This window comes from Podarcis pityusensis, assembly GCF_964106645.2.
Source record: "Podarcis pityusensis genome assembly, chromosome: 2".
NCBI lineage: Eukaryota > Metazoa > Chordata > Lepidosauria > Squamata > Lacertidae > Podarcis > Podarcis pityusensis.
In genome coordinates, this window is record NC_138029.1 from 41,485,910 (window position 1) to 41,499,595 (window position 13,686).

Consider the following 13,686-nt stretch of genomic DNA (forward strand, 5'->3'; position numbering starts at 1 on the left):
CCTGCTGAGCGCACTAGGGTCTAGGCTACATACTAGGACAGGTCTGTGATTCCCTTCCAGGAGCTTTTAGGACTTTAGCCTTACACAGGCAGCTAACTTCCTCACATTGAAGTCGATGGGGCTAAAAGGTAATTAACGTCGATTGGATCGAGCTCCGAGTTTTTGCACAACGCGAGCCTAGTTTTTTGTTTTTTAACGAGCTGATGATAGTCTTGCGAGCAATGGAAGTGCGTTTCTTGATTTAGAGAAAGCCGCTATTTCCACAACAACAAACAAATTGTAATATTTAGTGGAAAGCCATTGTTAACATTTCTGTACTCAGGCACTGTAGAATTAATTTCGTTTCCCATGAGATGTACGGATAAAGGGCGGTATACAAATTCAGTTGGTGATGATGATGATGATAACGGGCCCCTCTAGACACTCGTTTCTTCCCCATCCCGCCTATGAGGCTGCTATGAAAAACACAAAAAATTTTCAGTCTCAGATTTTCAGGACTGATTCTTAGTTTTAAAGGTAAACTATACGTTTATTCTAATGATATTCAGATCGTTAAGGTGTGCATCGCTGCGCTGGTGGAGCCAGTGTCCCGTTTGGATTAATAAAATATAACGACCTCTAGAATCTGAGCTGCTATCTGGATGTTTTCAGAACTGTGAAGCGTGCCGTTAAGAGCTGCTTTTGCAGTTCGATTTAAATCTATAGGAGTTCTGTCAAAGCCTGCTCATTTAGCATTGAGGTGCAAATATGCTGGCTATCAGGAATATCCACATTTTACAAAAAAACAAAAACAAAAAAGCCAGGGAACAATAATAGAGAAACTAAACGACTTCTGATCGAGACTCCGTTTTTCAACGATGCATGCAAACTACTAAAAGAGATTGCACTCGCATCTACTCCTTCCACGGGTCTTTGCAAATTCCCCATCCCCTCTCGGTCTTGAAAGGAAAATATCCAACAACTAGAACCTATGCAAAGGAGAGGGGGGCATTTCTTCAAATATTATTCCTGCACATACAGTATATTGGCCTTATAGAAAGGGTATCATCCATAATATTAAAAGAAGAGGCTCTCCACCTCACCCCACACCCTGTGAGTGGCTGGGAGGGGCGCGCGGAATTTTTCTGCTTTAGCCACAATTTATATTGTGCTGAGCGCTGTTCAGCAATCAGAAAATTGGGTGAAGGAAGGCACATATGTACGTAGCAGTACTTTTTTTTTTTTTACTTTTGTCCCCTCTTTGAACCTGCACTCGGGTGGGCAACACCTTTCCTCTCCTCTCTTTGCAGGGTCTTTTGCCTGCTTTCGCTATAGCGAAGACTTCCAATCAGAGACTTTCCTCCCTTATTCTTCTTTCTCGCTCCAAGCAGGCATTGCTGTCCCTTGTCTAAGTAAGGAAGTTGGTGCAATTTGTTAGAGAGCTTAAGACGCTAATCGCGTCCAACCCTGCGCGATGCTGAATAGTTTCTGACGCAAGGCGCACAGGATCGGGTTGCGCATCGCAGCCTAAGAAACAGAATAAGGAAATCTGGCGCAGTTCTTATTGCACATCCAGAAGGCCTTCTCTGGTGTGATTTCTAATTTATTCCCCATTCTCCTCCTCCCACTTTGCCTCCAGAGTTCAGGTAACAGCTTGGAGATCCCAATAATCCTCTTCCTTGTTGGGAAAAATAACTCACCCCCTAAGCATCTCCCCCGTCACCTCTTTGACCCCGTTCCCCCTGCAACCCCTAATAACTTAGTAAGGGTCAAACTCCAATAATATGGTTTTTAGATTATTTAATTTTCCAAAAAGATGGGACCCCCACTGGAATTTAAATATTGTTATAAATAATAACAAAGTTGGTCCCCTCTAAGCAGGCATGGCGTTCATTTCTAAGGCTATAGTCCCCATCCCCATGCACTTACCTAGAAATAAGTCCTACTCATTGAATTCTATGGGGTTTATTTCAGAGTAGACATGGTTAGGATTGCAGCTTAAGGCTTCTCAGACACCATGAAGGGCTCTGGGTTCGGGTCAGGCACTTTGCAATTGCAAGGATAACTTGCAAGTGGAGCCCCAGATCAGTTGGGGTCTACACCTATAGCAAAACAAGTGGACGCTTGTATATGCCAATTTGGGAACTATTGTGGGGGGTCACCTGAAATCAGATGCTAAATGACTCTATGAGAGGTATACATTTCAATTTAGTTCAACATGTAGGCGGTTATAAGCTGCTTTTAAAGAAAAGATACGTCGCAAAGCAGTGTACAATAGCAAACTGCCCTCCACATTAATACAAGTGTTATTTACAAACATCAAAATGCAGCTACGCTTCACGGTAGTCAAAAAACCAGCATAAAAACAACCAGCCAGCCTAGCATCAACTTGACACACTATCCACAATTTATTAAAACATCATATCTGCCGCCCAACTTGCATAAGCCACTGAAAGCTACAGAGGGTGGCAATGGGGGAGCAGTGTGAGTCTTCCATGTAAAAATATCAGTTCCACAAAACCTCTAGCAAGCAACTAATTTGATGGAAAGGTCACTTTGAGGAAGGAAGTGGTGATGATGGCATTTGAGCAAGTACCCCCGCTATAGCTGAGCCATCAGCACCTTCTAGATAACAGTCCTCTCTCTTTTGCAATTGTGCAAACAGTTCATATTATTCAGATTTGTCCCCGGGGACCCTAACTCTTCAAAGCCCTCCCATATCCCCAAACCACTTCCTTACACCCACCCCCTGCCCACAATCCCTATCAATCCTTTCTCACCCCTCCCACTTCTCTTCTCACAAAACCCAGACATTTCAAGAAATCTCATACCCAGGCCTTTCTAAAGAGATGCCCTCTGATATTTGTATTGCACTCCAGCCAGATCCCTCCGTCTCTGGGGTTTTTATTCTGCAGCATACTTTAGCCCAGTTTAGCCTCGTCTCTGGGGCCAACAGAGCCATTGCTTTGTTGCCAGGGCTGAATTAAGACACACTGAGGCCCTAAGCTGTGTCACGTTGAAGAGGCCCCCAGAGCATTACCCAAAAGATGTGTATTAGTCTAACAGAAAGGGCAATAAAAATAGAAGTAATGACATTTTACATTTGCATAAATACTAGTGCATGGTTGAGGATGCAGCCAAAAACTAGCAAGCTAGCTAAAGCATGTAGCTTGCCACAAGCCTGTTTGCATATGAAATAACTTCAAATGAATATACCTTATGATTTCTTACTTATCAAATATGGAAACCATATTATAGTTAAATCTGCACAAGTTTAAATGCAATCAATCAATCTTTATTACGGTCCAGAGACCCAACAAATCATTACAAATCAATACACAATTCATACAGCCTACCTCCAGGTACAAGCATTTTGTTTAGAATATAGGGCTCATTTGTTCTTGCAACCACCGATAAAAACTTTGCCACTGCTAACATTCTAGCATTTGTCCGGTCTTCCAGTAGGAACCTGACATAGTGAGCCTCTGATTTTCCTGGGAAAGGTACCAGCAAGGGTAGTATCAGTTCAGCCCTGGCCTGCTCATATTTTGCACAATGCAACAAAATATGTTTTATGGAATCGATGTCTTGAGCACACGAGCAAAGTCTGTCCTGGTAGGGAACTCCTCTCAACCTGCCATCCAACACTGCAGAGGGAAAGACATTTAGTCTGGTTTTGGTAAAAAGCCTTCAGTAGTTTGGTACTGTAAGGTTTTTAATGTAAGATGTTAACTTAAAGACATACCCATATTGAACTCCTACTGCCAGCGGACTACAGACTGCGTGTGACCGAGAATGCAAGTCACTGTGTGCATTATCCCATAATCTTTGCTTTAAAATCTTTTGGGCGCCTTCATAACCCAGGTAATACAGTTGGGGGGGGGGACAGACCAATAGAGGTGGCTTTTTTAGCCATGATTTTCTGCCATTTGCTGACAAATTCCTCATTGGTCAGGTGTTGGTACAAACCCTTCCCTAGATTAAACACTGAAATCCTGAGCCAATGCTTTAGGGCAGCCCACCACGCTTTAGGTGAAATTGGGCATTCACCAGCAATATATCAACTAATGGTGTAGCCATGAAATATATATTTGTGATGCAATAATGATGTCTGTTTTTCCTGTTTCTATTATTATTATTATTATTATTATTATTATTATTATTATTATTAAAAACTTGACAATTAGTGTTGTTGTTTGTATTTAGAGGCTCCTCATAATTTGTGGCCTTAACTGTAGTCAACTTTTCTTATGCACAAATCCAGCTCTGTGTACTGCAGACCCTTGCTGCAGCCCAGGTCAGCCCCACTACTCCCCAAAGTGGTATCAGCTTCCACTGGTTGCCTAGGTACCTCCAAACAGCCAGTGTTCAGAAGTTGACTAGCTTGCCACAACTCTTCGCTTAATGACCATGCAACATTCCGCTACCAAATTATACCAAAATACATCTATTAAGGTTAAGGGGAGGGGACAACAACTGGATAGTATATTGGAATGGAAAACAGTTTAACTGCAAAATTAAATTTAACAAAATATATATTTGACCTAAGGGATGCATGTGGTGCTGTGGGTTAAACCACAGAACCTAGGACTTGCCGATCAGAAGGTCGGTGGTTCGAATCCCCGCAACGGGGTGAGCTCCCGTTGCTCAGTCCCCGCTCCTGCCAACCTAGCAGTTTGAAAGCACGTCAAAGTGCAAGTAGATAAATAGGTACCGCTCCAGCGGGAAGGTAAACGGAGTTTCTGTGTGCTGCTCTGGTTCGCCAGAAGCGGCTTAGTCATGCTGGCCACATGTATGCCAGCTCCCTTGGCCAATAAAGCGAGATGAGCGCTGCAACCCCAGAGTCAGCCACGACTGGACCTAATGGTCAGGGGTCCCTTTACCCTTCTTTATATTTGACCTGCATTTGTCTTCTAGTACCAGTTAGTGCACAGTGAGCAGGATTCTCTATTGAGCACCTTCACAGGTAAGTGACAGTGGGTTTCTCTGCAACCTCTGCCTCCATCTTAAAATATCCAGGGTTGGTAATCTCTGAAAAAGCTCAACATCAACCCCTTTGCAATCAGGTGGTGTGGCAGCTACTCCTCTATTGCACCAAATACTGTATGAAATGCAGCCAGTTTTGCTATTTCCTTCTTATTCTGACCTGTGCCTGGCTCAGAAGTATTTCAGAGTGAAAGGACTTAGTGAGAGTATGGCTAAATAGCTGAGCAATGCACTGGGAGGCATATAGCTCAAATCTCACCTCTGTTATGAATTCACTAGGGAAACCCTCTCTCAGCCTTTGTCCTTCCTTTACAGTGTGGGGAAAATGTTAAGACTGTACGGACCCACCTTACAAGTTTTCATTTTGCTGGTTTTGCTTTCATTACCTATGTTCTCCAGGCAAGAATTTATTTTGATAGGAAAGTGTTTACCTTCAGGAGTGTCTGCATTGGCAGCTTGCTCTTAAACAAGAGTGGTTTACTAATGGTTTTGTTACACTCTCTGCATTGCCAGCCTGAAGGAGGAATAACCTAAACTTGCAGTTTGGAATGATGTGATTTACTGCTGAAGTTACTTGCTAAAACCCTGTTTGAGAGTGCAGATGTCAATATACCTGTGTGTAAACTAGCTTTATTGTATAAACATGATTTTAATCTGTTTCTCTGCCCACTTTTATACAATAAGCTAGTTTACACACACACACACACACACACACACACACACACACACACCTCGATCTTCCATTCAGAGAAACAAGAAGAATTATCATAGTACAGATGGCCACACTTGTCCCCCAGGCCTGAGATTCCCTACCCTTGTTCTCAGTGCATAAGGGGCTGATAGGAGGAAAGCCCAGTTTAATGTTGCCATTGGTAAACTAGGCTGGCCTGGATTATGTTGAAGTGATAGATATATAAATGAGGAGTCAGCAGAACATTGTAGTGCATCACCTGGACCTCTTGCACCAGATTTTTAAAAAACGAGTGGGGTTCGTTTCTTAATATATGTCCTTAGATCAGTTGTCAGCTCCTCTTTGCATGAGTAAGGCAATGGGAATCAGGCACCAGGAACTGGATAGAGCCCTTTTCTTGCTTTCCTGTCTGCCTGTCTACTTGCAGAGGGGTTGGGTTTTATTTTATCCACACCCTCCCCCTCCACAACTGAAAAGGTCTGATTTTCACATCATCTGGATGCCCCTTTGCTTCTTGGCTGCAGCAATGGAATGAACCAAGCTGACCTCCAGGGAGGTTTGTTTAGGGATGAAACAATGTTTGTCTTGTCCAAACACCATGAATTTCCCCGTGCTTCCTCAACAGCGGTGCAGCCAACAGATACAATATAACAAATGCTTTGCCATATTTTACCCTTTCAAAGGGAGAGAGAAAAATAACCCTCTAAAAATTCTAGCAATGGCAGAGTTCACAGGGGTGAACGGCAGGGGGTGAGGGGGGACAAGGAGCAACTATAAAGGCTTGGTCCATCAGCCAGAGGCTGGATGCTTTAAAATGTGGAGCAGATGCTGCGACACTAGATACATTTTAATACAGAAGTTAGCTTTGGTGTGATGAACAGTAAATTCAATGGAGTTTACTCCCAGGTAAGTGGGTCTAGGATTGCAGCCTAGCACCCTGATCCTAAATGCCTTGCATGGAAATGGACTCCACCAAAAGTTGTACAGGCTACTTTTAATAAATGACCATGATTTAGAAAAGAAAAGTCAATCACGTGAGTACAAAAGACAGGAACAGGACTGAAATTCAAAATGTCCCGGATAGCCAGCAATATGACAAAACTGAATAAATACCAATGTGTCACACTCACATTGAAAAAAAGATCCAAATTTTATAGGAATGCAAAATTGACCAGTTGTATCCTCACTTAATGCTGCTAACTTTTTGACCTAATTTCCCCTAATTTTTGAAAGGGCAGAACTGTGCAAAGCAGCAACAACAATTTTATATATTGTGCCCGATGGTGGCAACTTTCTCACAGAGCAGCTGCTCTAGGTAATGAGCCTTGTTTATTTGCTGCAACATTCCAAGAGTCAAAGCCCTCTGCAATCAAATGCACAAGTGAAAGAAAGAATGGGGGAAGTTCTTTCTTTATACATCTGACTTTTGGGCAGGTGGGTTCCCTGGGATGGCATGCAATTCTCCCTGGTTTTCTGAACTAAGTGCCATAGAGGAGGGAATGGGTCCCGGGCCTTGTCAGCCAGTGTGATTTAGCAGTGGGCAAAACATTGGGGTAAGATAGAGACAGGCGGATACAAATCCCTGCTCCTTGGGTGATGGCCTATATTGGCCTATAGTGTTGCTATATTACAGGGTGCCCTAGATTATCTTTATTATTCATGCATTTATTTCCTTCACCTTTGAAAACTCATAGCAACTTATCTGTGCCTCCCAGGAGTCTTCTCTCCAGGCCACATCCACACCTGCTTAGCTTCAATAACACTGTAGCATCGGTTGCTCCTAGACCAGGCATGGCCAAACTTGGCCCTCCAGCTGTTTTGGGACTACAACTCCCATCATCCCTAGCTAACAGGACCAGTGGTCAGGGATGATGGGAACTGTAATCCCAAAACAGCTGGAGGGCCAAGTTTGGCCATGCCTGTCACCTAGACCATTCTTTGTGTCTCATCATATAACAAAGTAGCTGGAAATAACCACAAGAGTGATCAGGATCAGCCTTCCCAAACCTGGTGCTCACCAGATATTTTGGACTTCAACTCCCATCACCCCCAACCAGCATACCCAACAACCATTTCTATTTTATCTAACAACAGAAGACTTGAGCCCCTAATTGCATCAGGGGCTTCGGTCTTTCAAATTTCAGCGGCTCCCTGTGTGAGGCCAAAAATCAGTGTCTCCCTTCCTCTGCACACGCACAATGTCATAGTTGTGGTGCCCTGCGGTGCCCCCCTTGGCTCAGTGTCCAGTGGGGGGTGTGTGACTGTTCGTGCTTCCCTAAACCCACCTCCAATTGCATTAAAGCATAGCATGGCCCAAACTAGCTGGCCATGGCTTTTTAAGTTCCTAAACACATTTATTTGGGAGTAAGCACCGTGGAACACAGCAGAACTTATTTCTGAGTAAACATGCCAAGGATTACATGGCACAAAAGTGGGAGAGTCTCCTTGACCTGCAGTTTTTAATCCTAAAAAATAATAATAAAACCAATGGGCATTTCTACTCACCTGCCAGCAAATATATAATAGTAGAGGTACCAGAGCAGTGAGGTCTCCTATTTCCAGGGCTTTTTTTTTCAACAGAATGATCTGTACTAACATTCCAAAGACAAGGGGATTATAAGTAAACCATAATGACATAGAAAGTGGGGGAAATGATCAAGTTAGCTTTTTATTATGCTCCTCTACATAATTGATAATTGATAATATTAATGAGTGGGCATTTCTATGCTCTAATCCACCTAGTTTCAGGACACATTTTTGGCAACTAACTTCTTTTGTCATAAGGAGACAGAGACACCTTATGCAAGGCTCTCATATTTGTAAGTGGATTTTTCTTTGTTTTTAACAAAGACTCAGGAAGTGCTGCAAATTATTTTTTATTGCTGGTCTCACCTTACCCTATACTGTTAGCCTTTTAACAGGGCTAATGAGTGCCCCCCCACTCCCAATTTGTGCTTTAATCATTGGTTTTGTTTGTTTGTTTTGGCAGTCCATCTGGAGATGTCCCCTAGGTTGAATTAGGATTTTCTTTTCTTTTTTCTTTTCTTTTCTTTTCTTTTCTTTTCTTTTCTTTTCTTTTCTTTTCTTTTCTTTTCTTTTCTCTTCTCTTCTCTTCTCTTCTCTTCTCTTCTCTTCTTTTCTTTTCTTTTCTTTTCTTTTCTCGGATTTCAAATTCATGGGGTATAGAGCTTCCAAATTCACGGGGAAGTCTTAGAGCATTGATGAATGATAGTGGGAATGGAACTTCCAGGCACAGCGACCTCTGAACTGGAGAGCTATAGACAAACACTATGTGAGGACCTACCTTCATGTGGACTTCCAGAAGCGACCACTTTAGGAAAAAAATACCAGGGATTCCCAAACTGTGGTCTGCAGACCACCAGTGGTCCACAAGCTTCATTCAGGTGGACTTTGTGGCATGCCTCTAAACAACACTTACGACATTTACAATTCGATTTCAATGCCTCTAAACAACACTTACACTTCGATTTCCTTAGAGTCCAGATTGCCAGTCAATGAAATACTACATTTGTGTATGCACTTAATTCTCTATAGTAATCTTCAACAATGAATCCCGGATATCTCCTAGGCCTATTCTGCATATGACTGCAATTCTATGCACAGATACCTGGGAGTAAGCTCCACAGAATACTGTAAGGGATACTTCTCAGTAAACATGCATAGGATCACGATGCACAATGCTTAGTCAACCTGCCGAACCTTAAGGCCAATTGCTGCTGGGTTTGCTAAAATCCTTATGCTGCAGAATCAAGGAAGCCCAAACTAACTTTCATTTCGAGAAAACAGTTCAAGGGCAGCATTAAGATGATTTCCACAAGGCAACCCTATTATATTCCTTAAAAAAAAAAAATCTAGTCAATTCCAAGGCAAGGGAGCTACCACCACATTCTCAACAAAGTATTACACCAGAGGTGGGGAAGTTGTGCTTCTCCAGGTGTGGCCGGACTCCCAACCCCCATCAACCTTCAGCCAGCATGACCAATGCTCAGGGGTGATGGGTGTTGCAGTCCAGCAACATGGGGGGAGGGTGTTCTCCTGTGGTCCAGTGTGGTGTAGTGGTTAAGAGCGGTAGTCTCGTAATCTGGTGAACCGGGTTCGCCTCTCCGCTCCTCCACATGCAGCTGTTGGGTGACCTTGGGCTAGTCACACTTCTCTGAAGTCTCTCAGCCCCACTCACCTCACAGAGTGTTTGTTGTGGGGGAGGAAGGGAAAGGAGAATGTTAGCCGCTTTGAGACTCCTTCGGGTAGTGATAAAGCGGGATATCAAATCCAAGCTCTTCTTCTTCCCTGAGCTAGACGGAGTCGCAACCAGGTGTGTGTTTTGCATTGGATGATGACCATCAGGTCAAGCCGAGTCTTGGATACATAGAACAGTTACCCAAGACCAAGCGCCATCACTGACGGCGAAGCACAGTGACAACACGCCTCTGTTGTCGCCAGGCCACTGTCTCCTAAAATCAGTGACGTATGAGGCGCCAGGTGGGATACCTGCTTGTGCGAAGGCACCTTTATCTGCATGGATGTACCCCACTGCCAATATTTCAGAATTTCCCGACCCGTCTCTCAGCCGCACCCCCGCCACCGTTCTTTCCTCCGCAATCCTTTCCCAATAATGTCTCTTCACATATTATAGGCACCTCTCCTTTCCTCTCTTTACGCGACGGCGGGTCCCCGCGAAGCGCAGCTCGGTGGCTCACAAGCTCGACCTCCGTTTTGCTCTGTCCCAGAGGCTTCAGGGCAAAGTTGGCGGGCGAGATTTCTCGGTTTGGAGAGTTCCCTTGGTGGGGAACGACGCAACGGCGAAGGAATAAGGGCGCAGCGGGGAGGAGGAGGAGGAAATGATCGTATTGTTCTCTTTGGAGCGTTTTAGTATTTTAGAAGGAAGGGCTTTTTGCATGGTAGGACTTCTTGAGGGAAAAGCGGGAAGCAAACTTTCTGGCGCTTGATCCCGCGTTAATCAGATTTCCCACGCCCCCCTCCCCCCAAATAATAAAAAAGCATTTCACCCGCGTTCACCAAGCTTTCCTCTCTCCTCTGGGTATTTTATCCCTCCTCCCTCGTGCCCATTTTCCCCTCGTCCAGACCCGGGTTCCCCGAGTTTTCATCAAGGGCGACTGAAACCAGCGCCTCGTCGGCTGCTGCCACAGGGCCCAGGGGTGACGGGGTCAGCCTTGCCGTCCGACGCGCGCTCTCTGCTTAGGCCCCTTTGCTTCGGGTTAGAGACCCTCCATTCCGCGCAGCGATTGGACAGGGGTGGGGGAGCTGCCAACCCATCACTCTCTTCCCTGGGGGGGGGGCGGTGTTCTCGCAATCGGGGTAATTTCTTGCGCCGCAGCCTCGCCATTAAAGAGGGGGAAGCGCGGAGCACGCAGCCCAAACGAAGCCCCTTTGACCTATCCTTTCCAGGGGGTGGAAGGATGAGCTTAATTTTGCCCGGGGAGGGGGTACTTTCCCCGCAATATGGGGAAGAGGAGGCCCTGTCCTTAACTCCCCGCACCACCCCCCCCAGCGGCTTCACCTTTCAGAGTAAAGTGAAACTTGGCTCACTGTTGGATCTCGGAGACTTGATAAAACAATGGAACGAAATCGGAATACTTAACCCCTATAAATATGTTGTTGTATTTGGGCGGGGGGGGGGGGGGAGACCACGAAGGAAACTATGCTAAACACAATATGCAGTACATTGCCTTATATTGATTGCAACGGAATCACAGCCTTCAAGTGGTGCGCGCGTCTAAACTGAACTGTTTTGAAAGACAGCGCATTTTGAATTGAATTCCGGATTTCGGACGTGATCTCTCTCCCCCCTCCTGCTTTGCACATGTCCTTCTTTTCATCTCTGAAACAACACGCTTATTTTCAACTCCCTCTGCCGAGGATTGTTGTTTTGGCCCTCTCTTTCTGGTCTAGAGAAAAAAGGAGTTAGGGAGAGAAGGCATTTTCCCCTTTCTGTAAAAGAAAAAAACGCACTGCAGCCTAAATATATATTCTAAAAACTATTAGTGCAAAGTTATTTTTAAATGGGGTGGTGGCTTTTTTGGGGTGGGGTTAGAAAAAGAAATAATTATTGGCTAAGGAACGGGGGGGGGGGGGAGTTCGTGGCGCAAAGGCGAGGCAGGAGCCCGGGTTCGAAATAATCAGGAGCGATTTATTCCGACGGAGTGACAGCTCTTTTGAACGCGAAGCGAAAGGCGTTTTCTGTCTCTCTGAAAGCTTTTCTTCCAGATTGTGTTCAGATTAGGCTGGGGGGATGAATGGCGGCTTTATCCAGACCAGGGGCTTTTCTGAAATGCCAAATTAATTACCAAGGCCTGAATCAACGCACTGGGGACAGGGAGGAGGAGGAGGAGGAAGAAGAAGAACTGGCGGAGGGTGGGGGTGAAAAGAAGAAAAGAGAAATCTAGGGCACTTTGGCCCGGGTTAAAATTGTCTCTTGGGGTCGTTTCAGTGCGAATCGGCTGGGGAAGAGAGCGGGGGTAGGGGAAGGAAGAACACCTGTCCCATCCTTTTGGGTTGGTGTGGTTTTTTTTAAGCTTAACTTATTTGAGCTAAGTATTTTTAAGGACCAGCGAAGCAGCTTCCACATTTCGGCTGAAGAAGCCAATGCGAGGCGTGCGCCGAAGGATAGAAAAGAGATCCGCCTTAGGGAAACAGGAACCTCGCAATTGGGACCAACGAGGTCTTAATGAGGGAAGCGAGGCGGGGTAGTGGGAACAGCTGGCGCTTCCTCAACCCGGACACGGTCACTTGCCCGGACGGAGCCCCGCATGGTGGGCCTCCAGATCATCCTGCTTCCTGGGGTGGATCTCCTTTTGCCGTCTCTTCTCCCCCAAAGAACCGCCCTGCCCCCGATCAGCAGCCCCCGGGGTTAAGGTAAGCTGGTTAGCGGGATTCCCACGCCGCCCGCGCGCCTTTTGGCTGCCGACGATTCACCGCCATGGACTTACCTTTACAGGAAAAGGGACTCAGCACCCCTCCAGCCCTCAATCTGAGAGAGGAGAGGGGAGGGGAGATGGCGCGCCTTCGTTCCCAGTCAGCCCACCACGATCCAGCCGAATACCCTCGTAGACGCTGGGGAAGGGGGTATCCCTCTCCGGATCGCGCCCCCACCCCCACCGGGGTCTCCACCCGAATAGCCCCGACCTCCTTCGTGTCTGGCTTCCTATCGCGTTTGCGATGATCTAGGGCCTCCCTCCTCTGGGGGTTTCTCGGGGGGCGCTTAGGGGGTTCGCCGATCTGGACGCGCCCCCAAAAGGGGGATTAGGGTCAGGAGGGGGTCCACTTCTTCTTCTTTTGCGTTCCTAGAACCGCTGCAGAGGTCCCTCCAAATGTCCCCACTCCCGATGTTGAGCAGAGAGGGGAGGGGCGAACACTCTGGGGCTTATCCGCGCTGTGGACCCACGGGACGCGAAGGGAATCGAGGGAGTTGGGAAGAGAGCCTGCCTTCAGACCTCCCCACGATTTCCTCTTGCAGAAATTGCGGGTGGGGGGGGGAGAGACAGAGACAGAGATAGGGGGCTCGGAAAGCTGGATCAATAGACGAATCACTAGAACCTGGGGAATCCTGAGTTCGAATCCTCGCCTGTCCTCGTGGCTCGCTGGGTGGTCTGGCAACAAGCCACTCTCAGCCGGGGCCTCTACGTCGGGGTCATTTTCTCACCTCTTTCAAATCGTGGGGGGAGTCTGGGAATGATCCTTGAGAATTGCGGGGGAGGGGAGGCGCAGGTAGTCGGGGCTGCGGCGAGATCAAGCAAGCCTTTGCGGTCTCGTCCTGATTCTCTCCTTCATCCCCCACCCCCACCCCCACCCCCACCCCCCAAAAACCCGGTGGCCTAGAAAGCCTGGAAAACAATCGCAAGGGCCAGAGGGAAGCCCGACGTTGCTTTTCCTGAAAGAAAGCCACCTGGGGCTAGAACAGCAGGGCATTAGCAGGATGCAATCCAAAAAAGCATCCGAGATCTAAAGATGCTCCCGAAGATCAGGGCGTGAGGCCGTATTGCCAAGGATCG

The 13,686-nt window shown here is 46.5% G+C and overlaps 1 protein-coding gene across 1 annotated transcript in view; it reads right to left on the reverse strand.

Moving 5' to 3' along the window:
• The window catches only part of LOC308470461 (netrin-1), a 128,814-nt gene extending 115,674 nt beyond the window's left edge, over positions 1-13,140 (reverse strand). Inside the window, exon 1 of the mRNA XM_080993803.1 lies at positions 12,625-13,140. The gene's annotated coding sequence lies outside the window, so the exon portion shown is untranslated. The remainder of the gene's footprint in view (positions 1-12,624) is intronic.
• Between the last annotated feature and the right edge of the window lie 546 nt (positions 13,141-13,686).